We start from the raw sequence: 26,513 nt of genomic DNA on the forward strand, positions 1-26,513 counted from the left end.
CAGTGTTACTGAAAATTTGGTTCAATTATGATTTTTGTTTTTACACCCCCTTCTTTATACGGGATGTATTATGGTAAAGCATTGTCTGTTCATCTGTTGGAGTTGTAAATTTCTGTTTCTATTTTCATTTCTAATTGTCACATCAAGCTGAAACTTTATGTAGCTTCTTTGTGGGCCACTCTAGACAATGTTGCAATTTTGATCCATTTCAACCTCTCTTGCAGGAGTTTTGCCCCTTTATTTGAAAAATTAATGTGATATGAAGGGTACATAATTTGTCCAGCTAACTCCTCCCACAATTTTCAAGTGAGAATCTTCTTGTTTTACAGAGTGTTTGTATGGGTATGGAAGATGTGCATGTGGCAAGGATTTTGATTTTCTTCAATTTTGAGAAAATTACAAGTTGTTGAACTCTGTCAGTTTTGAGGAAATTCATGTATTACATAGAGAGTACATGGTTTGTCTGTTTTTCCTTCCAAAGTTTTCAAGTGAGGACCTACTTATTTTACAGAATATTTGTATGTGCATGTGGCAAGTATTTTGATTTTCTTCAATTTTCAAGAAAATTACTAGTTCAACTTTGTTTAGAAGAAATATTATATTTTGAAACTCTGTAAACTTTTGAGTTGAATTTCAATAGAATAGCAAGAAATGGTACAAGTTCAAATAAAGATGGCATATTGAAAGCACTTCAGGGATGCTGGTGTGTGTGGGATAGTTGATGTTTAAAAGTGTCATCCAACTTTGTTAAATGTTTCTAGATCTTATCAATATTTCATATTGAAAGTCTAGACAGTCATGGCAATGGACGAAAAATAATATCCAAGCAATATCTTGATTGAACCGATCCTATTGATAAATGTATCAGCCTTTCAATACCCATTTGGGATGTTACTTATCAATATTAATGCCTTTTACTAATTTTTTGTCTAGACTGATAAATTCTACAATTGACATTCCACAACTCTTGCGTGCCTCACATTACCCTCTAATTTCCAAATGAAATTTAAAATGAATTCCTCTACCTGTTACAAATTCTGTCTATGATACTGACTATATTAATCAATGAACATTGATGAAACGATGTAGTGACACATCTCACCTGCCCACACAGAAATGATGTGTATAGATAGACAGACACACACACACACAATATCAATATATATATACACAGAAATGATGTGTACATACACACACACACATATATATATATATAAGGAATGAAAGTAATTTTTATTTGTTTTATACGATATAAAGTAAGTTGGGGCGGTTTACGCATTATAAACTGTGGAATATTGTCCCAACTTACTTTATATCATATTTAACAAATGAAATTTGCTTTCCTTCCTTATAATTTAATTTAGTAAACTGTATTTGATATCATTTGGTGAATAATTCTAAAGAAAATATATAAACGCGGACAAATATTGCGGTAGCAACAAAATGTAAACTGAACAGCCAAACGTATTGTGACATCATTCCTTTGATTGAATTGAGTTTAACAAGGAAAATTAGATTATATATAAACACACATAAGTTAATATCATGCAGGCACAAGTTGGATTTTCAATATATTTAATGCAATAGAATATGTACAATGAAGAACTTTGAAGTTAAGTCATTATTAGTCACAAAGTAAGTTTATATTTTAAAAATAATTGAGATTTCTTTGTTGATCAAAGATTCATTGTGTGCTTGGTGGACACAAAAAGTTTCTTGGAGCCCTAGTGCATCAGGCTCGTAAATTACACAACAACCATGCACACGCATGTAATTTAATGTATTGCTATCAAGAAAGCTGTATTGGTAGCAGTTCATTGTCCCTTCAGAAGACTTCTTTGTTTGCGATTGACTGTGGGTAACACCTGCTCCAGAATCCTGGAAATTTGGTTTTATTTGTTGTTTGAAGAGAAGCTGTGCAAGTTTAAAGAGGGTGTTTACCTTATTTAGGATTTGGGCATTGACAGGGCCAAGTATAAATTTTTTCTTTGAAAGCAATACGTGTCATGAAGCTCAAAGGTGGAAACTGTAGCTAATGGTAATTCAAGCCTAACTGCATCGGCAAACTGCCCTTCTTACAATACTTGTCTTGAATTAAAGCTTATATTCAATTATTTATTTCTAGTTTTGATGACTTTTTAATTGTTTTGTAACTTCTTCAGACGTGAAGCTGATCTGTCATATTTGTTCTGTTTAAAGACAGGGATTAATTGACCTGTGTTTCGAGATCGTTAACTTTTTACTTAATTGTCCTCACAAATTAACCATTTTCATTGATGAGTACAATTTTCTTAATGGATTACTGTTGCTATGCTTTTCTTAAGATAAGACAAAATTGTTGTGAACGGATGACTTATTGAATCAATAGATAAAGATTTTTCCTAATTTAGTTCTTACAACAGTTTTCTTAAATTAACAACAATTACATATGTTTTTGGGCATTAGCAAGCACCTTGAAGGAAAAATCGTAGTGAATTGAATGTTTGAGTTCATGCTCGTGAATGTTGGGAATGAGTTCCGGGGTTAAAGTCTTTCCGAGTCGAATTCAATATGTCGGCAGTATCATTATCACTAAGAAGCTTGTAAATTGTGTCTGAATAGTATAAACACTTTGAAATATTTAAAGCAGTCAGTAAAAAAATCCTTTGTCAATGTCTGAAAATTTTCTAATCGAGGTGAGAGGTACTTATTTTTGTGGGTTTAAGGGCCTTGTGATTGAGGGCCTCACAGCCACTATATCAGCTTGCAATGCTTTCTTTATATGTATTTTTGTGGGTTTAAGGGCCTTGTGATTGAGGGCCTCACAGCCACTATATCAGCTTGCAATGCTTTCTTTATATGTGTAACTTATTTTAGTACAGGAGTAAATTGTAGGCAATATGTCTTGGGGGAGAAAAGCACGACTTGAAATAAAGATAATTTGAAAATGAGAGAATTTTTTTTATTTCCAGCAAGCAATAGTACATGTAAATCTAGAATAATGATTGGATGCTTGTCAATTATCCATATTAATTCTTGCAAAGGAATAATTTTGTAATTGGATTTATACAACAACAACAAAAGAAAGCGTAAAAGAGATTACAACATTTTGAATTAATTAGTTTGGGACAGATAGTAAATTATTTTTATAAGTTGAAATGACCTATCATTTTGCTTACAAATATAGATCTACAAGTTGACAAAATGTATAAGATCCTATAAAGAAAAAAGTCCACAGTTTGTAAAATGAATTCTGTGAGCAGCAGATGTTTAGTTGTGGATAATGTAGGGGCATGGGTAGGAGGTTGATAAGTAAAATATTTTTGTCAGAGTATGAGTTATCCTTCTTAAGCAGATACAGAATGCAATGAAGATGCAATGTATTGTGTTTTTCTCGTACTAAAACTTTACAAATGGTATCGGATGTGACAACATCTCTTTGAAATTTTCTAGGCTACACTTTTGTGCAAAACTAATTACAGTGCAATTGAATCTGACTGTTCACACCTAATTCAAATATTAAAGCTACATGTATACTAAGAAAATTGCACATGTACCCAAAATGTGCATATTGTGGCAACTTGTTGATATATTCATGCAGTTTATAACTATGGGGGTAGCAAAATGTTGTTTTCATCATGTGAATTTGAACTGCGTATGATAATTTAACAGACATTTCTGACCCTAAGATTTTATAATTGTAAAGAGACCTTTCAAAATATTTTGGGCAAACGGTATTGAGTGGAGTTTATGGGTTTCACATAGTCCATCCATAGATGTATTTTGTCATGAGATTTTCACAGGCTGTTCATTTACTTTAAATTTTACCAGATTTTTGTGGAAATATTGCATACTATGTAAACCTGTGATTGTGGTATTTTCAGATCGATTCATTCAATTTTGAGATGTCTACTTTTCATTTACCCATCTGTTTCTTGGCTTTCCACAATAGGAATAAGTCACATGGGGATATTACCCGCTAGTTCCATTACAATTATTCTAGCATTTTGATTGGATGATTGAAATATATATTGAAGATTTTCGTCTAAACATCCTACAATGACTATTTTTTTTCTAGTAAAGGAGGGGCCAAGTGGTTCCAAAAGTTAGAACCACTGTACCAGAAGAACCGAAACTTGTATGATAAAAAATTTGTTCATGCCATTACATGGGAAGAGTGGTGTCACAATACAGGGTTTTCAAGTTTTACATGGGACTTTGTAGGATATTGTTTATAAATCTGCCTCCCAAGAGCCAAAAGGCTGAACTTTATTAAATAGATATCGGCATTAGCATCCTCATGTAGTGAAGATGAAGGTTTTTTGCCACCCATAGGAGCACTATATACCTATACAGGGTTCCCAATCATTTTCAGGAGGCATTTCCCAGCTTTTGTTATTAGACACAAAAATACATTTTTTATGCAGTATTTATAAACTGTTGGCATTATTTAACATTAGGCTGTGGACCTTGACAAATTGCCAAAAAAAGAGATGATTTATTGGGCTTGTTCTGCTTATACTCCTGTGATTTCCATATTACTAAACATATATATGAAAAGTGTTTAGGGTAGCACATGTTTTATTACTAATTCAGGGCCCTTTAATTTCATTTCAATGAGGAGCAGTTAAAGGGAAAAGAGATGGGGTGGGATAGATTTTAAGGTGACTCACGACACCTTGAAAGAATTTCTCAAATCAGCACAAAATGATTTAATTATGAAAGATATGATATATGTAATATGTAATAAACTATTTAAAAAGGGCAGAAATTTGCAATTTTGAATGAATGATTGTATATTGTTCAACATCCCTCTTGAAAAATTTTCACTCATATCAATGATATCATTATGGAGGCGTCTCCATTGTCGGTGAAGGGCTACAAAATATAGGCCTATGCTCGGCGCTTACGGCCTTTGAACAGGGAGGGATCTTTATCGTGCCACACCTGCTGCGACACGGGGCCTCTGTTTTTGCAGTCTCATCCGAAGGACCACTCCATTTAGTCACCTCTTATGACAAACAAGGGGTACTGGGGACCTATTCTAACCCAGATCCCCATGGGAAGTGATTTTCAAAAATTCATTTCATTAAATATGATCTAAAAGACTCGAGCAGATTTGAACTTGGGATCTGACACTTTATCCACTGACCTACAATGATAAACAATCAATTCAACCGATACAATATATTTCACTAAACATCTAAATCTCCGTCCTGTGATGTAGAGTCATAAAAAAAATATAAATCTAAATGTAACAAGCTACCTTAATTCAGGTTGCCTTTTGATGTACACTTGATGCATACACTTGCAGAGAGCAGGCGAGCCTTGGAGTCATTAGTATAACTGATGTAATTTAGAAACTGATACTAATGGAATTCTCGTGAATTGATTCTGCTGACAGCAAACATCTATTGTAAATTTCAGGGATCACTGTACTCATGATATCGGTGCACAGGAAGACCCATAATGGTCAGATGGCTTTTTATGTATTGATTAGGTCATGCTGTCCTCAATGTGTTCATTTTATGCTACTACCTTTTTGATGTTACTATCATCCTTTTTTTCCCTATGTGTCATGTTATGATCAATTTTATTGTCTAGACAGGATGTTATTCACAGAGTCGGATATTTTTAGCTCACCCGATTTTTTTCTCCGTGTTATCTATCCTTCAATACCACACAGTTTTGTTACACACATAGTTTTGTCCAATGTTGACAATGTAATGCAACAGATGTACTTTCTTAAAACAATGGTTTTTTTTTTTTTATCAGCAGTCATTTCTGAATTATCCGTTTAAATAATTCGCGTCTTTTTATTTTTGAGGAAGGGAAAATTAGACTGGTACTTCATGATCAGTAAAGAAAGAATGATGAGAATCCATTTCCTGCTTGCTAATTTCTTCACATTCTAGATGACAAAAGGAGACTCAATATTTTATATTCACATTAATAAGCCTCATTATACAGCCTTGTGTTTCAGTACTTACATAATGTTCCGTGATACTGAGAGGATTTTAAGAATTTTTTGCAGTAATTTGATCACCCATGTTAAACTCGATGAGAATACAGCCTGTTTGGTAATGAAAATCAAACCGATACGGAGAAGCTGTTAACCGTTGTGTATTTGACAATTGATATATAACTCATCAACAACTATTGATGATGCCATTCAGAAGTAAATTGACCATTTCTTGCAATAGTCTAGACGTCTTTTTTTTTGTACTTCCATTCGATTGTTCCCAATGATTATGTCTACTACTTTTGACCCTTCAAGATATAATAAGAATCATTTACAGAAGTTAATTAGATCAAGTTGATTGCTGAACAATATATATTTCATGTTTTTCTTTTTGTCATATGAATGAAAGAAAACAATTAGTCATACCACTTCCTGATGTGGCTTGTTGCTAAATTTGCCGACTCTTTAAAACTGAAAAAGACAACAATGCTCAATATCCAGAAGTTGTCATTGGATTTAAACCAGACATAGAACCAGTATTAATAGCCATGTCAAATCCCATTAGAGGGTGCTGTGATTGCAGTTTGTCCACAAACTCACAATGCAAGCACAATACCACTACACGGATTCCTCGGATGGGAGAAGTGGAATGGCAGTGTGCAAAAATAATGTATGATAGAGGAGTATGTTTAAATCCTACTGTACTTTGGCCCAAAAATATCAAGGTGACAGTAGAAATGTCAAAAAGAGCAAAAGGAACAAGTTGAAGATACAAAAAGAGTTGAAGTCAGTGCATTTTTTTTTTACTATTTAAATGATTTGATTAGGGCATCATGAATTACACAATAATTTGATTAAGATTGATGGGAAATGGATCTTTGCACAGTAGTGTGATTTTAGTAGATAGCAGGGATCAAGCAAAAACAGGAAAAAAACAAAAATATTTGCATACAGTTTAAACATGATGATATAACCTATAACATCTCTCAGTTTCACATTGCTTGACACCTGCACTCAGTCTTGTCTAATGAAAACATGTGCTGAAATTGCTCATTTTTCATGCATTTTTCAGTAATGTAGGAGGCAATCTGGCTAAATTATGACATCATACATACGAAATGCATTGATTATGTAGCGGGATATTAATGGACTGCACAGAATTTTACTGCCTTTTTAGGGCCATATATGAGCACAATCATACCTTGTTCTTTATTATGTTTCTATAATCAGAGATTCTGGGGCATCTAGTTTTTGATCTGTCTGTCTACAAAAACTTTAACCTTGGCTGTAACCTTTAAATAATTTGTGATAAGGCTTTCATATTTCACATGTGTATTCCTAAATGTGACAACCTGTAAATTTTTGACCTTATGACCTTGACCTCAAAGTTTTTACCAACCTTGGAAAAAAAATTAACAATGGCCATTTCCTTTGGTATCAGAATTGTACATTAGTGTTTCACAAACACATTTTGTTTGAGAACTGAAAATAGTTCTTTAGTTGAAAAAACTACTGCATACAGTCCAGTGGTCAAGTGCCTGTTCTGCCGACCATGAAAAAAAATGCATATTAAAGAAAAAAAGAACCAGTGCCACCAACCTTGTAATTTTCAAGTATGTGACCATAAAACATGCATACAGAAACACTCAACAAGTAATTAGCCATGGTGGAAATTAGAACTCAGCACATTGTCATATAAAAAAAAAACCTTCTTTGAATTTTGACAACTGCCATCTGAAATATTCTATATAATGTTCTCATGAGCATAGTCCAATGAAATTTTCTGTCAGACTTCCCAAAAATGTTGAACGTGAAATTAAGTCCATAAACTCGGGTCTTAATTTGGAATATCTATGTGATGCATGTGTGTATGCTCCTCAGAGGTGTATGTAGAAATGAGTGTGTATCTCTGTACAAAGGACCAGCTATATATAAGAAGTGTCTTCCAAAATTGTCACTGTTGTTTGGCTCTTCATCTGAACTGGTGGAGGAAGTAGGCCTATTGTATAGGTATCTCAGTTCAAACCACTAGTAATCATGTTTAATCTTGCAATCTCTGTCTAGACTGGGTATTTAAATTTTATTGATTTTGTAAATGAATTGCAGAAAAACTGAATTCTGTACACACCATGCAACACCTTACTGGGTCAATGGACTGACGAGAACAATCATTATAGAACATTGGATTTTGAACATGAACCAGGCGTGTGTCCTTTCTGAAGAAATCCATGTCTGAACCCCTTATCATACTTACAAAATAAAAATTATGAAATTAAAGGTGTTTGTTAAGCATTCAACCTATAGAAACAAACTAAGTGCTTCTCTAGCTGCTGGATCTTTATCTAATCTGCAGGGTGAATGCTGATCCAGTTCAGGAGTATCTCACCCAGACATCTCCATATTGATAATACTGAATTTCTTTACTAAAATCCGTTTCATTTTTTATGAGTCCAGACTACTTTTATGGGGTCATATTGAAGGAGATCTGAGACATTATTTGTTGAATGCCAGACTGGATGTCATTTTATTTTTATCCATTGTAATCAGACAGCATTGTCATAAAACGGCAGCTGTTGACACATCATGTCCACAGGGGTTCTTCTGGTGTGATGCCAGACTGAAATTCAAAAGGTGCAACACTATCATCCCATTGGTAAGATTAGCACCATTTTTGTATAAATCAGCCAAGTGTCTGACAAATGATTACCTTTTTAATGCAGACTGTATATTGCAATCGGACAATAATTAATTTGTACCTATTCGCAATGAGTTTTGTTAGTGAACCTCTTATGTGAAGCCCTTTCATGATAAATTATATTCCGAGATGAGCCATTAACATTTACTTGCATTCTCTGCATTAAAAACAAACCAAACATGCTAAATTTTATGCCTCTTTGGAAAAAAAATTATGTAATATTTTCTGTGGTTCACCTTAAAATCCCTATCAAATAGGGCTGTGTATTGGCCAAATCAAATAAGGTTGTGTATTGGCCAGATTTTTCCAAAACGATTTGATACAATATTCATTCTAGCAATATATCATATATATTCAATTTATTCACTCTTAAATTTTTCACTGAGAAGAAGGAATTTATTCATTCAATCATGATAACGTCAATTATGGTACTTTAATTGAAAGTATCCAATTAGCTATCGAATTGTTTTAGATATTTTATTGTACATTATTTATTTCAAATATATCGGTACTAAAATCTATTTTGCTGATATTGCAGTTTTTGGATGATCGAAAATGTCATGGTCATTTGTTTTTTTCTATTAAGTTTAGATTGTGATGACATTGTTAAATGGATGAAAGAATAATTTTGTTGTTTTACCAAAAGTTGCAGCTAACGCTGAGCAGAACTGGCCAATAGCCTTATTGCTGTTCACCTGCCAGTCAAAATATTTCATTCACCTTGGAAGCAGACACGATCTCACAACATTTTATAGATATTGCAATTAATGCACGTCAATCCCGACTTAATTATGTATTATCAAACCCAATTCTGTATCAGATATTACCCTACTGTATCGATGTATCGCTACACGCGTAATACTAAATATACAGTATTTCTTTTATCTAACAACAACTGGTCACGTTTGCTCCGCTTCATAACTGGAAAGTCATGAGTTTGAGCCCTGCTTGTGCCATGGCTGCTTTAAACCTGAGACATAAACATAGGTAGTGATTGCTGAATACTCTCTGCCAAATGCTCAGCATTTAGAATTGAGAATCGTGGGGCTTTCAGTTATGACCTTATAGGTCCCGTGTTGTGGCAGGCATTGGCTCGATAAAGAACCCTCACTGCTACAGCCCTAAGCACGCCAAGCATAGGTCTAAATTTGGTACGTACTTCTCCTACAGTTGGTGACAGCTCAATACCAGTGAAAAATTCTCTAGGGGACATAAAACAAACAAACAACATCTTAACTTCAACCAGAATTTTCAGACTGCTAAGTGATGAGCCCCTGTGCAATGTTTGAACTTCAATGATAAAATTATTTCTTTACAAGGGCATAGATGCAGCGATGTTGCTTAACATATGATGCACTTCCAGTCAAATAAATGTAAAGGAAGACAAAAAATTTCTGTAATTTCATTAAGGAAATTGTTTCACTTAATTTTGTGTCAGGTACTTGCTTTTGGAGTAACTTGCTTTTGGAGTAAAGTGATGCAATAAAATGCTGATTTTAGTCAACGTCTTTCAAGAACCTAAAGTGCAACTGGGGAGGGGGGGGGGATTCTGTATCATATGCAAATATAAATCTATGGTACAAAATACACATAACTTTTAAACAATAGCATAATGTGGATAATGGTGGGCATATTGAGCCCGTATCGTAGATATAATCCTTTCTAACACTTTGTGGCCTCACCCCGGCCCCAACCATTTGGAATCCTGATATATAAACGCAGGATATGAAGTATGTGACCAGCCAAGATGATGGCCGCTAAGGGCAAGGTGAAATTAGAATTTCAGATGAGAAACGGGGACTGCATTAGATGAGTGACCGCTTAGGAGAGTTTAATCGTATAGGGGTTTACATTGAGAGAGGAAAAATATGACATATGGTAGGTGACTGCTTAATGGAGATCAGTGACCACTTCGGCAAGTTTGACTGCATGTTATATAGGGTTTTTTTCAAAGCTATTGGATGTCAAGTACTCTCTTCCTCTCCCCATAGAAAATATATGTCTTTGATATTTGGATTGTAAACAACAATGCGATGATATGATAACTCACGAGAAACTCGATAATTAGGAAATAATTATCTTTTCATTTGTTATTTACAACCATTAATTTGATTTGAGTTTTATCTACAAAACATTTGTAGAACCGATAAAATGAATGTTTTCAACCATTTAATCAGCATCAATGATTGCAAATAACAAATGAAAAGATGCTTATTCCCATTCGAATGCAATTTATGCATTTTGTTTCATGATTTTATTTATTATTTCATTGAATTTTGCTTTCTTTCTTTTTTTAAAAATTCAATATGAAATATGGCACAAAATGTTAACACTTGACATTATATATTAATTTGGTGTCATTTAGGGAATAAGTATTTTCTCTTTATTATTATTTGTGACCGTTAATGCTTTTATAACGGTCGGGAACTTGAGTTTTACTGGCCACGTTTTGTGGAGCAGGCAAAACAGATGTTTGAGACCATTAAATCAGCATGAACTGTTGCAATTAACAAATGAGAAGATAATTATTCCCATTCTACTCCAATTAATGCATTTTGCTTGATGTTTACATCTTGTTTCCTTGAGTTTTGCCTTTTATTTGAAATCCAGTGCAAAATCTTAATTGTTTGCACAGACAATTTTGTTTTTGCGTCATTCTATTATGATGTCACAATGGAAAGAAAGACATTTTATTGTTTATATTTATATTTTTATGTATTTTTTAAAACTATAAACTAGATTTAAATACTAGAATATCATATCGTTGACCCATTCATTACTTTAAACGGAACAGCCAATTTGACGAAGCTTCTTATTTTGTAATGATTACGTGGACAAGTAGTACTTAAAAACCAGATCAAAATAGTTTGCAACAAACATGTATTCTATGATGAAAGCAATGTCAATTTCAAAAGAAATGATTCCGTGAATGTAAATACATGTATATTGTCCTCACCACTGGAGCTGAACCTGTTCTTTTAACCAGGAATCAAGTGAATGGTAATCCGAATTACTAAAACCATGAAAATGACTCGGCCCCTAGAGTGCTCCTCACAAACATTTAGGAACCAAAACTTGGCTGCATAACATGTAAAAATATCTCTATAGTAATATATAACTTGAAATTCGTAATTCCTTTGTGAGAAAATAGACTTTCAGAAGAATTTCATTGGTTACCAAATACTTACTTGCCATGGAACTAACACACTCCTGCTGCTCCAGCACAAGGTTTAATTGTCTGGGCAGCTGACAAGTGTTCCCACTGAGCTGTGTTCAGGGACCAGTTATGATGTGTGTATAGATTTAAATGCTAATGCTAATATGCAACTGAAGATGTGTATAACACACTATTGAAACTACTGTTACAAGTTGATGGTACTTAATACTAAGGAAATAAATGGAAATATTATTTTTCTTCCTTAAAAGTGAATTAACTGAATGTAAAGTATTTGTGTTAAAGAAATTATATCTGTCGAAGAAACATTATAATGAGAAAAACTATATGAACTATTTCTTTAAATGTCTTATTTTTTTCACAGGCGATTTACTATTAGTGCGGGAAATTTTTCCACTCTTGTGTGTTTCCTCATTTACATATGTTATTCCACTTTGTTGCAAAAATGGGACTGTATCTTTTTTTCCCAAGTGAACAATGGCTGCACCTGTAGGAGGAACAAATCATTCTCTGTTTAGATCTCTCTATATATTCTTGAAAATCATAATGAATTGTATAAAATTATTATTTTCAGAATGAAATCGAGACTGTTGAAAGGTAAAGGAAAGAAAAAGGATGCTTATAAAGGTAAGTAAAACTCTTTTAAAAGATGTAATTTTATAACCTTCATTGTGCCATTCTCCAGGCAGGGCAACAGGAACCCGTAGATCCGAACTTGTGTGGACACTTCTCAAGCTCAGATCTAGGGGTCCATGTCGTCTCTGCAGCATTCAACAAAGCTCAGATCTAGGGGTCCATGTCGTCTCTGCAGTATTCAACAAAGCAGTCTAGTATCATCAAAAGAGTCCAACCAGAGACAAGCTGTGATCAAGAAGGAAGTTTTATCCAACTGAGCTCTGGCTCTCAGGAAGTGGGCCATGCTTTCTTGTCTCTGCAGCCATCAGCAAGCCAAAATCAAGATCCAGAATTGTTTCTATTGAAGTCCATTAGCTAGAGAGTAAACCAGTCAAACTTTTCTCAGATTTGTCATCAAATAAATATCTCATTTTTAGCTTACATGAGCTAAAGGCTGAAGTAATCTGCCGGTTCTTAGGGAAAACACTGATCTGTCAGTCTGGTTTTTTTTTTTTTTTAAATTCAAATGTTTAACTTTTTAATCCTTTGAAGAACCAGGGGGCTAATTTGAATCAATGTAGATGAAATTGTTAAAAAAAAATATGAGATCAAGATGTATAAAGCTAAGTTATTGTGCAAATTTACAATCGGTATGACACTACTATTAAAATGTATATCCAATTAAATCAAGAAGAAAAATTCAGCTGATTAAGTGAGCGATGTTGCCCATAGGCCTCTTGCAATTGTAATATGTCTGTAGATAATTTTGTATTCAATGCTGCTCCTCTTATCGCTTTGTCTGACATCAATGTGCCCAGGAATACAAACATTTTATTTGCTGAAATCATTATTCTTTTTCTCTAACTTGACCGGTAGAGCTATGGTCTTGACCTAGTTTCAGTTTCTTTTTTAAGGAAGCCAAAGACACATCAACCTTGCACTTCCAAGTATAAAAGAAATATTGTAATATCATTTTGAAGTAATTAGAGAGTTTTTTTCCGGCATACCCCTTTACAGGTGTTCCATTCAGCGTTCCGGTTGCGGTTTTACATGATCTCGAGGTGAGGTAGTAGGTTGTATAGTTGAGAATTACAACACAATTTATGGAGAACTATACAACTTGCTAGCTTTCCTTGTGACATGTTGTACAACTAGTATGTGAGAGTCATCTACAGACTGCCATGTGGTAAGTGTCAGCTACATGTACGTGCCTGGAGATCGATGCATTAAATGTGATTGTTTATAATATCATTTCATAGCGGTCGGTTGTTATAATGACTAAAGGAAATCTCACCAACATGTACATACAGTAGAGAAAATAGATGTACGTACTGTGAGCTATTTCTGTATGGCCTTCCGCTGCCAAGCATCAGAAATTTAATCAAATGATCATGTTTTTTGTACTAGGGTATTCGCTTGCGACATTCAGAAAAATAATTGTTAAATTTGGCAGATATTTTTGTATCGGAAATTAGTCGTCTTTAGCCATCACTGATTTGTAAACAAGAGTTGCCAAATTCATGCATAATTTTAACAAGAGTTGCCCAAGTGATGCATAATTTTCGCAACTTTTTTCTATGAGTTAAAAAAAAAAATTTAGTTTCGATAACCCATATTGAATGAAAAATCAACTGATGCCAGTAAGCACATTGCCACGTATGCTTAGCTCTTAATTGAAGGATAGAAACTGTAATTTTGCGCTTTATAAATGAATAGAATAATAATAATATTTAAAGATTTACAAATAATAATGTTGAAAATGATACGTAAACATCAAGCAAAATGTGAAATAGCATTAGAATGGGAATAATTATCTTCTCATTTGTTATTTGTGACTCTTAATGCAGATTTAACGGTTACAAATATCTTTTACTCAGTTTGCGACCCATCAAATCAGTATTAACGGTCACAAATAACAAATGGGAAGATAATCATTCCCTAACATCTAATTAAAATTAGATCCTTTGAGCCACTCGCATAGTTAATGATATACATCATTTGGGTCACATCAAAGTGTCCTTTATATCAGCCAATGAAATTTCCTTTGAAGAAATTTTAACAGGTTAAAAAATTTCAAGCTTTTCTTTTGTTGTGTATAACAACCTGAGGCTTTGTGAAAGACTGCAGATTTACGAAGATGTTATATGTTCTATGGAAAGTAAAGGCCGAATTTTTCAATGAGAACAGATTTCAGCAACAGAATGTGTGTGCGATAATGAAGGATATTTCCCATCAAATATTTAATGTTGATCCGCCACATTCTATACTCGTGTTTGGTGATTGAGAATTTTTCTACTGGCTAGCTACCACATAAGTCTACACATGTGCTTTTATATATGGTAGCATGGAACACCCTACACTTATACATGACTTTCAAAGCACAGATGGACTTTCCTTTAACTGCAGTCACTGTAGAACTAAATTTCCGTGCACCAGCACTACTCAGAATGGTGCATAAGTATGTGGCAGTGAATCTGTTGCCTTCTGCAACATTTTATTAATATGATATAGTACAAAAAATTAATAAAATAAATGAAAATATTCCTACTCTAAATATTAATACGTGTACATCTGCAAACTAAAAGTAAAGTCATGTTTTAAAATCTCTCAAATTTTGATGTTATCTGTGCTGTGATTGGCTAAATTAGTCTCATGATTATTCATTATCTCAGGTCTCCACAACGCGACTCTCAATGTGATGTTGTTAGATGTTAGGGTAGTGAGGATGTGAATGGATCTAAAGGATTTTCATCACACTGCATTAAAACATGACATCATAAACTTTTCAATAAATTTGTTATCATTTCATGGTATTGTTTTCAATTTTCTTGCCATCATTTGGGGTTTGTCAGGACAATGTTGTAGATGAGGACCGTCTTTAATGAATCGTTTGAAAACACTTTCACAAACATAATGGGAATATATTGTGTTTAATTTGTCGTTATAAGAGATAATTTTAAATGTTTTTTTATCTAGACTAATTAATATTTCATTTTTCAATTTCGTTTGACTGATAGATAGTAGAAAGTAAATGAATAAATTTGATAAGTTGTTTATATTGATAAAAAAAATGATGTTATATGAAAATGTATTTAAAGTTTGCCTGTTTAAAGTGATATGAAATATTTAATTGGTTCTTATGTCCAAAAGTGTCTATTTTAAAGGTGTTTCATGGCTAAAATTCAATGATAAAAAATTCGATGTGATATTATGCCATTCACATGAAAAGGTTACTGGTATAGGTTTTAATTATATATATATTGGACTGGGTCTCAGAAATAGTGTGGAAAGACTAAAACATTTTCTTTTATTAAGATTTCTTCAACATATGATTGAAAATGGTGATTGTGTATGTACAGATTCACTACACTTACAAAGAAAGATTTGTGTCCCATTAAATGTGGACATTTCCTGGAAAGGATAAGGATGTCATCCAATTACAGGGGGTTCTGCTTGATCCAATAGCCTATTTGTGAGGAAAAAATTATCAGATTAGCCAAATATTTGATTGCCTAAAGCCCAATTTACCAATGAGTAGACTTGATATACCCTCACACCTCTATTTGAAAACTGAACAGTATTTAGTGTTTCACACATCAATTCTTCACATCATTATTACAACAAACTATATTTTGCTTGGACGGGCCTTCACGAAGCAAGGCTTTAAAGATTACACGAATGTGAAAGAAAAAAAATGACAAAATCAGCAAAAGAATAAAGATAATTTCTGCGTACATTCACTGAAAATTTTGTGAGCCAAATGGATGCCGCCATTTTTTTGTTCATTAGTTGCTTCAATAGGTATTTTTGGATGACCTTGACCTTTGACCTTAAATAGTTTTTCAGAGGAGGGGGGGGGGTGTTCAAGAGTACTGCCTTAGTTGCTCCTAACATTACAATTTTATTTGTATTTATTTCTATAAATTCAAAACAATGAGTAACCACACATGGTGCAAATACTCTTAGCATGACATATATCTATGGTTTTATAAAAGAATTTTGGATGATTGATTGCTAGATTCAAAATGTCTGTATCAGAAAACACATTAAATATGGTTACATGTGAATAGTTTTCAGATTGTAATGGATATCTACTGTCCTAAAATATACAATAAGTGTGCCTGGTGACAATACGGTTTCATTAAGAGTGGCAATTCCTAATGTTACCCTCAGTAACATGCGATATTCACGATGTCGTCATGTGTGTCACAAATCCAAAAATTAAGTCACCCATGTAAATGTTTGAAGAATTTTCAATATTAATCTAGATTCTGTAAACTTCCACTACATATTGTTTAGTTTAGGAGGCACCGAGATTGATACAGTTGAAGAGTTATCCTACTTTGTTTGATCCATTTCATGTAGTGCCCTGCCCAAATTGTGAGTTATTTTCCCCTTTATCCAGATTTGCTTCTCTGACAGGCATGGCTATGATTTAACCCCTGTATAAAGAACATATTACTCTGAGAAAGGCTGTGAATTCCTTCAAAAGTTCAAAGTATGTCATAATTTTCACCTCAACAATGTGTCAACTTTACATATGGTGTCTGCCTGATTACATTTATATTCCCGGAGAGATGTGGGAAAGAAAAAATTAATCTATATGTATGTTAAAGCAAAAGTATTACAATTATATGACCAACAAATGCATAAATGCTGTGGCCTTTATTGAATAGGCAGCTATTTCCCAAAGCTGCAGTTTATGAACTACTTTGCAATCTTTACTATCAAGTAAGACACTGTAATTATCAATGGCCAATTTAGGGCCATTGGTGATATAAAGGTCAAATTGGGGGGGGGGGGGGGGGGGGGGGGGGGGGATAATATATTAAGACTGCTCTTATCACATTTAATGCAGTTAGGTCTGTATACTGTATAGCAGGTTAATATCGCAGCCAGAAAAAAATCACGATTTTTTTCATTTAGCAACAAATCGCGGTCAGTTTAATTCGTGGAAAAACAAAATCTTAATATCCTGAACCTGATTTCATATCAGTATGAAAGATTACTTCACTGAATGTTAAATTCACAGAAATTTTGTTTCAGCGAATATAGCGAAAATTAACTCCACGAGTTAATTTCCTGCTATACAGTACTATAATGCTCATCTGAGAACCCTTGTTCATCAGAGGTGAGACTCGTAGGTTTGGAGCATTAATAATGGATGAAGAAGACGAGGCCTCTTTTGAACAGCTGATGCTACATGACTCTGGATCCTGGCTCTGATGCTACATGACTCGGGATCCTGGCTTATGGTTTTAACAAGTTCATGTACAAATGTACAAGTTTCCCTTTTATGAGAGACGTAGTAGTTATTCAGCTAAAACTGTGCCTTACCAAATATATCTCATACAATGAAAAACAAGCGTTCTAAATGGTTTTGTGACATGACCGTACTTCCATAATTTGAATATCATGCTGCTAAATTTAGAGGCAATTTGTATATGTAACAGGGAAAGTTGTAGAGGGAAATTTTTCTAAATTTTCTTTTTTGCATGTAACACGACCTGAGTAATCTGAAGTGCTCAAAGTTGACAAATGTGTTTGAGGAAATAATGTGCAGTATTAGAGAAAATGCTTAAGACGTGAAAATTGACTTGGAGTTTTGTAGTATTGAAAATGCTTATTTGATGTAATGACATAGATATGTGAAGATCAGTAGAATGAGGAGAATATTACAGACAATTAGTGACATATCGGGTGTTAACGAAAATCCACAATAAACGTAGATAAAGTGACATCTAAACAATCTACTAAACCTGTTACAGATGAAGATAAGAGAAACTGGGGAAAAAATACAAAGTGGTTGAACATTGTGAACTGGAGATGAGAGGATTGCCATTGAGATAAGGAAAGAAGATGGGACAAATTATCCACCTAAATGAATATATCTGGTACTAATTGATCTTTTCTGATTTTTGTTTAAGAAAGGAATATATGACAAAAACTCTTGGATGAAAAAAATATAGGCTCATCAACTATGATCTGCAATGTGATGTAAAAAGGGTCAATCCAATGCTTCTGGAAGAAGAAAACTAACTCTGGAAAAATGTGGCTTTGAACAAGAAAATATGGCTAACAGTTACTTTTAACCATGTTCTCCTTATGCTGCAAGTTGTTGAGGGGATGTGATGAAATTCATGATTTGACAGTTTGCAGTGGGAGAGGTCAAGCAAGGTCGAATCATGAAATATGTTTGGTGATCCTAAAGAACTATGAGAACCTCAAGGACTATGCTGTAATAGGTGAATGTTCTTGTTAACCTACTTATAGAGACCAAATAAAATCTTTCAGTGTACTCCCCTCTCTCTCTCTCTCTCTCTCTCTCTCTCTCTCTCTCTCTCTCTCTCTCTCACTTGGTGAAGGTATACTATATAACATAGACAGTACAGAACCTGTGATGCTTGATTCGTGTACTATATTTATATTGTACTTTTATTTTCCAGGGGACCAATGCATCATAGTACCCAAAGACACTACTAGGCAAAGGACTCTTTTACTGATGTCTACCACTGCCAACAGTTGGCAGAATGGTGGGATTCTCAAAACCATGATTCAAGTCATCCCAGAATAGGAAATAATGAACTGGTAACTGTTCCAATACTGGCATAACAAAATACAGGGATTCCAGTTATGCAGTCATAAAGAAGTTTCCCAATTAAGCTCTGAATCAGACCACTAGATGAATAAACCAGCAGTGATACATAGAAGCAAATGCATTATGAACTAGCTTTGGCTGCAGTAGTATTAAAAGAACTTGGTCACATGTTCAACTTGTGTTATAATTGAAATAAGGGTATATTTCTCAGGTTCAAAGTCTGGCTGGAGCAGCATTAAAATTACTTGGCTGTGTTTTGGGGTTTTTTTGGTTTCTGTTTTTGGATGTTGCAGTTTTCATTTGTTTTATGAAACTAAGTAGAAGAGACTAATATGTTTTAATATGGAATGCCCACTGGAAAATAGTGTTTAGCACATGTAATGCAGTTGTATGAGCAATTTCAATGGAATACAAGCAAGGTCATGTCACAAAATGAACTGTTACATGCTTTAAGCAGCTTAGTGATGTTTAAGTGGTCAAGCTGTTGTGTACCAAACAGTTTTGGGAAAAAGGACATGTTGAGTTTTCTACTGAATTTAAGAATTATATTAATTGGCCTGGTAATAAAAACACTTATCGCAGGCTTGTGTACCATTCAACTATTATCCGTCTGTAGGGGAGAAGACCTGGGAAACGTGCCCTCTGCCTTCAACAACAGTTTTCCAGGTCTTCTATGCTTTAAGACAGCAGTTTGACTGCTCCACAGGAAGCCATGCAATAGTTGTATACTGTGATCTGGAAACAGTTTAAATGTTCAATAATATGCAACAAACAAAATTAGGGAAACTAAAAATTGATGAATTACAGTATATATAGTAGATAAGGGAATAAACACCTTTATTGTCCTTGTCCTTCAGAGTGGTCCCATGGCCCCATCCTTTGCTTGGTAAGGGGGAGGGGGGGGGGGGGTTGTATGAACCAAATTCAATCATAGCTATATGAATGTGAGGATGCATGCAATTTGTATTTTAGATGTCATGTGGACAAGGGATGCTTTCATTTTAATTTTTGACAAATTGTACCATTAAGAAAATATATACAAGATTTATTCATATTACATAATGTTATGTAAAACTAAAATCTCTATTAGGGCCCTGTCATATGGTGGGTGCCTTATAGTGATCTGTCTGTCAGCACTTTAGATGACACATGATAACTTAAGCTTCCTAGGGAAGATTTTCAAAAATTCTATACATGATACTGGGATTAGGCAGAGGAAGACCGTTTTTGATTTTTGGACGGATTGTCTTTGTCATTACAGAGTTATGAGACTAAGAATACTATTTTTATGTAGTGAAATAATAGTACTTAATTTCTATGGCACACACAATGACTTGAAAAGATTTCATAGAATTTAAAGGTAATGCTTGGATTAGAAAGAGGAAAATCACTTTCAATTTTCAGATTTTTCAGTTTTGTTGTTTCAGATTTATGAAACTTGGAATTTTTCAAATTAAAATATTCATTGTGGGCCTTTCCTGACTTGTCAATTTTCTAGCTGTAGAATTTCATTGGCCCCTGAGGTCAAGGTTTACAGAAGCATGAATATACTCTACATAGGATAATTGCATGCTGGTTGAGCATTTTTTACCCTTGTGGTTCTTAAAACAATTTTTCAACAACAAAAAAGTCCTATGTTTGAAATGAAAAAACTTGATTCTTCCCTATTTATAAGAGAGTGTTTTGGCAAGATTTAGAAGAGAAGCTTTTAATTACCCCCAGCCTAAACCAGCTACTAGCCCAGACTTGGATTTCTCAAAAAAAATCTCAAACTTAAGTTGGAGTTTTCTTTTATCTGCATGAACAGTCAAATTTGAGTAAAATCTCAGACTTAAGTCCAAGTTTCGACTTGAGTTTATTTCGAGAAATCCAGGCAAGTGGCAGTAACAGATTTATTATCCCAAGATTATCTGTTGCTAGGCCATAAACTACTTTTAGACAATGATTTAACAAAGAACCTAAAGATGGAGACGATGCATGCCAGTTGAAATGGTCAGTTTCATACCTCTTCATCAAATACAAAAAGTACTATTGTCCACTGTGTGCTGGTCAGTTTCATACCTCTTCATCAAATACAAAAAGTACTATTGTCCACTGTGTGCTGGTCAGTTTCATACCTCTTCATCAAATACAAAAAGTACTATTGTCCACTGTGTGCTGGTCAGTTTCATACCTCTTCATCAAATACAAAAAGTACTATTGTCCACTGTGTGCTGGTCAGTTTCATACCTCTTCATCAAATACAAAAAGTACTATTGTCCACTGTGTGCTGGTCAGTTTCATACCTCTTCATCAAATACAAAAAGTACTATTGTCCACTGTGTGCTGGTCAGTTTCATACCTCTTCATCAAATACAAAAAGTACTATTGTCCACTGTGTGCTGGTCAGTTTCATACCTCTTCATCAAATACAAAAAGTACTATTGTCCACTGTGTGCTCAACAAACATTTTCAAAATTGTCCGGTAAAGAGAAAATGGCAAGAACTCCTATAAAGAATATAAAATTTAGAAAAGAGCAAAAGTGAAAACACCAGGTACTTCTCCGTTTTGTCACTGAACCAACTTCTATTTCTATTAACGCATACATTAAAACATTGAAGATCTTAAAACGAATGTACTCATTCAACGTAAAATTGACAGTTTTACAACAAAAAATGTGTTTATATTAATTTTAGATTTACTAGCCAGGCGGGCTAAAACAGCATCAAGTTTTTCTTGTCCAAATTGTTCATTTGGTACCGTCGGGCGATGGTTATTGCACACCCTTGGAAGGGAGAATGGCTCTTTATTTGAAACTTTGCATCTCTTTTACCCAAGTTGTTGAATGTGATTAATTAACAACAGGTGGCAGACAGAGTTTGATCAGAAAACCTTGGACTATCTAGACCTGACTAGTGAACCATCAGAGTGGTGAGTCCTTGGACCAGTTTCTATAAAGTAACTGTCCAAAGAAAATTAGCCATGCTCCATGTATAGTTTTCAATTTGTTTTATCAAAACCTCATGTCATGCCTTTCTGTATAATCCTATGTTTATTGGTGTATACTTTTCTATCGCATTTTACCAGAATGAAGCAATACACATGTTAAATGCTTTCTTCAGATATCCTTTAGAATGCCAGTGATTTTGAAAAATGTTCCACTGAGGGGGAGGGAGTTAGATTAAAAAAATATGTATCAATCGATACACACTGCTTCAGGGAAGTTATACAAAATGAGCATCAGGATCAGTCCTCTAGTGCCCAAAGGTGCAGGGGTCACACTGACAAGCATGTGCTGGGTTTTGGGGGAGGGGGTACTTTTCAGGTGATTTTTCTTTTGTCACCTTCTGTTGAATTTTCTTATCACTCATTTTTACGCTATGGCTGTGGAAAGGATATCTGCTGAAATGAAAGAAAAGAAGAAATTTAGAATCTGTAAAAAAAAAAAAAAAAAATCTTAAAATCCACAAATTTTCAAATTCAAATATTTTCACATAATGCAGAATTCAAATTTGTTCAAACTGTTACACTGAAGTCTGGAAGGGGCCACAATTGTAGTATAAAGTTTAACATAGGAATATGTAGGTGAATCGTTTTATCACAATGTTATGTAGGCCCCTGAAATAGGTGGATGCCCTATAGTGATCAGTCTGTGCATACATCCATGCAAATGCTTTTCCTGACTTTTTGGCTATCCCTGCAGCTATTGAATTGAAAACCTTTAGACTTGAACTTGTATTAATGGGTTACAGATTAAGTATGCAGGAGTATAAACATGAGCTCTATTGAATTATGCCCCTGGAATCGGAACAGTTGTTTTGGTTTTGGTCCTGTATGTCTGTGGCAAAAATCTTTAGCGTCGGCGCAGGTTTGAATCCCGCTCTCGCCGGTAAGTGAGAAAGTTTCCCAGTTTACTTTCGGAAGGTCGGTGGTCTCTTCCCAGGTACATTGTATCTGGGTTCTCTCTTCCACCAATAAAAACTGGGTGCCACCATATAACTGAAAAATTGTTGAGTGTGGCAGAAAACAGCAAAAAAACAACAACAAACATATCTTTTACTACAACATAAGAGGTACAGCTTTCATACTTAGCATATGTATTCCTTGAGGCAAGACCTTTCCATTGGTGCCGAAATCTTTGACCCTGGGACCTTGAAATTTACCTGACCTACTTTTAAAATTGTTCACTAAAATGAGTTCCACTTTGTTGTAATCCGGGGGGCATCAGTGTATCACAAATACGTCTTGTTTTCGAAAGAATTATGGACCTTGGTTTGGCAAATTTCAGAATTTGACAGTTTTCCCAGCAGCTACTGAATTGAAAATTAATCAACGAGTTACAGATTCCAGTTTGTATTTTGGCTTTATCAACCTGTTATTGAGAGAGTTATGGACCTTTAAACTCTGTAATAAATGCCACAAATGGTGCTCTTTTGTGGTAGATCATAAGTTTGTTCATACCATCACCCCTAGGATTTTAGTTTGGGTTTCAATAGATTTGCAATCTCACATAGCAATATATTGGGGGAAATTTTAAGATATTTTTTGAACCTAAAAGTACAGTATGTCAAATTGATATGCAAATATCCTGATTTAGTGTAGATTTAATTTGTTTACAACATGACCCCAGGTCTGATCGATATATTAAAAAAAACCTTTACATGAGAAATGGCATCTACTCAGGTGAACAGTGTATTCCAAATGCCCCCTGTTCTTATATACCAAAAAATAAGTAATTGCTGGTCATGCTGCTTAAATCAAAGAAACCATGTCTCTTTAAATGAATATCACTAAGGTGAGCATAGTGGTCCATAGGTCTTTTATCCTTTGTCCTGCCTGATTGACATTTAGTATTGTCAGTAAGAGAGATGATTCATGTCAAGGTCAATTTGATAGATAAGGTCAAGGACACCATTAGTCTAGACAAAAAATTAGTACTTGGAAAGTTTCAGAAATCTTCATCATCTTCCAAAATTGTAAATACCTGACTTGGTGCTTGAATGTTAAATATCTGAGGATTTTTTAAATAAAAAGTGGCATTGACAGACTGCAAATATTTCCTCTGTTAGCTGCAGTGTTATGCATGCATCCTTTATGTAATTGTTGGCAACTAGCTCCTCCAGCCAAGGAATGTCTTGGGCAAATACTGAAGGAATGCACATGTTGTACTTGCACACTGACAGTAAAAATGTTATTGTCTGAAAAAGCTGTCTGTTTCACTTTAGCTTTGTGGCTGACATACCAAGGATGCGAGGAAAGGGACTGATATAATATGGTGTCTTACTTATTTCAATAGACTTGCTATGTGGTGAGTAGATTAATTTATACCTTTGTAAATTTTATTAATACAAGAGGAAAAATCCTGAGATTGTGCTAAATATTTGATATCGCATCTCAACTGAACGATCTTTTTTTTTTTCTCCTCTGGGGGGTTACTGTACTCCTAATGATGGTCTGTACTAATATCTGCCTTCTCATGATGTCACATTGTAGTAGTTATTCCGTTTAATTTACAAAGTCTTAGAAAGTGTATTGAATGATATTCAAGAATTCTTGATGATGACAATATATATTTTTGTTTGGTTTTTGCTTATAAAATAACTTCGCCCAGTATTATTTTCTTCAATTTGTCTGTGTTTGTCAGGCATTTGACTCCTGAATGATGGTGCAGTAACAATACTGTCTAGACTCTAAGTCAATTACATGAAAAATCAATTTTTTATCCTAAGAAGAACATTGATGGGAGAGATTTGTTGAAGGTGCCAAAAATAATAAACACTCCCTTGCAGACGACAGAGATGCAGCAGTTCTGTTGCACTTTGGTGCAGTATGCACCATGCATATTGTCTGCATTTTCCCTACAAATTGATAAGGATGAAATTGTGGATATTCGACTTCTTCCCCAGAGGTGAGTAATTTGTCTACTATTTCTAATCACAAACTGCAATTTTCAGTTCAGACGTGGAGTTGGCTTATGGACTTGTGTCTACATTTTGATTTTAGGTTTTTTACATTTCAAAAGAAAAAGATTTCGATGGTCTATTTGAAAAAGTTTTATTTTCTAAAAAAAAAAATTTAGGTATGTTTAAAATGAAATTATCAAATTAATTATATATATTTTTTAAAAAAAAACACCAAATCACTGAAATATTTTTTACCAACATTACATATTGGTTGGTGTGTTATATTTACGTAGAAAGTGCTTGAATTTCACTAGAATGAATCTAGGGATTATAGCTGAACGTATTTCTTTTCCCTCAACTAAAAAGTCAAAAGAGGTCATGTGAGGAATCGTCTATCATGGTCTCTGAAACCGTGTTTGTGCTTACATATGGGACCTCTGGATGACTTCATTGGGACTGGTTTCGTGGACAGATTTTTTGGTACTCCTTAGTGTGTTAATTTCACCTGAGATGAACTTGGCCGTGGAGGAGTTAATAACACTATAATTGAGAAAATATTAGGTATGCCCAGACTGTGGTTTATTGGGATGCTATTATTAGATATATATGTCAGTAGAGCGAGAGAGAGATTAGAGGGGAAATGTGGAGTGTGTAGTTTCTGTATCAAATTAATGGAATTTTTTCAAATTTACCTTCAGGTATGTGTAGAAAATATAGAGCATTAACTTCATGTTTATTGAACAAAAGAACAATTAGGTCAGATGCCTACCCAAATGCTGTACATATGATTGATCAGGGAAACTGTGTCTGCATGTAGATAAGATTTTTAGTAAATCATGCAGACAGGCTGGAAACTTTGTTGACCAAGATTCAGTATCTGAATATAGGTAGGTCTACTTTAAAAACTGATTGAAGATGTTCTTTTGAAATCATTGGGATCATTGGTTTTTGTCTGTCAACGCTATGGAGTTCAGTCTGTTAATACTGAATAATTTATACTTTGATGGGTTATTTTCAGTTAGGTTTCTTTTGCTAGCAATTAAATAAGATCTACTTTCTATTGACCAATGATATACTGCTTGTCTACATAAAGTGGGTTAGTTTGCATCTCAATTTATTCTCCAAAAGGTTGCGGGGGTACTTGTCATTGTAAAGATGACTGTTTGAGTCCAATGAATTCCTCGAATATTAACCAGTTTTAGTTCAGTGTCCTTCGTCTTTGGTGATAACTGAGGTTTTACATTCATGAATTAGCCAAAGGTTCTTTGATGTATAGGCAGCTCAAGTAAATGTGTCTAGACAGAAGAAGAATCTTGTCTTTGGTATCCTATTTGATATCTTCATGAGCAGGATGTGATGAAGTCTGTCCTGAGGGTAAGTTTCAGAAGTTATTTATTCTGAGCTAGTGGATGACAAAACATACACAGCAGGAGTTTTGCAGGTTACAGGAAGAGTCTGTATACTAGTAGTTTTATGGTAGTAGATAGATTTTCATTATGATCTGGAGCTGGAAAGTGGCTGCTGGAAACCAGGTCAAAACGGTCCACACACACACAGTAGTCTGATAGTGAAGTGATTTACCATGTATACAGCCTCTGTATCAGCC

General features: G+C 34.3%; 1 long non-coding RNA gene across 17 annotated transcripts in view; it reads left to right on the forward strand.

Moving 5' to 3' along the window:
• The window catches only part of LOC125678101 (uncharacterized), a 168,752-nt gene that overhangs the window by 127,004 nt on the left and 15,235 nt on the right, over window positions 1–26,513 (forward strand). For 13 of the 17 annotated variants that reach the window (XR_008800513.1, XR_008800518.1, XR_008800512.1 and 10 more), the window contains 3 exons: window positions 12,386–12,438; window positions 18,195–18,671; window positions 18,873–23,313. This is a non-coding gene — a long non-coding RNA (uncharacterized LOC125678101). Of the gene's footprint in view, window positions 1–8,047; window positions 11,321–12,385; window positions 12,439–18,194; window positions 18,672–18,872; window positions 23,314–26,513 lie in introns of those variants that run through there. The other 4 variants (XR_008800509.1, XR_008800514.1, XR_008800515.1 and 1 more) reach the window with 3 other exon arrangements.

This window comes from Ostrea edulis, chromosome 2 (genome assembly GCF_947568905.1).
Source record: "Ostrea edulis chromosome 2, xbOstEdul1.1, whole genome shotgun sequence".
In the NCBI taxonomy this organism is placed as follows: Eukaryota; Metazoa; Mollusca; class Bivalvia; order Ostreida; family Ostreidae; genus Ostrea; species Ostrea edulis.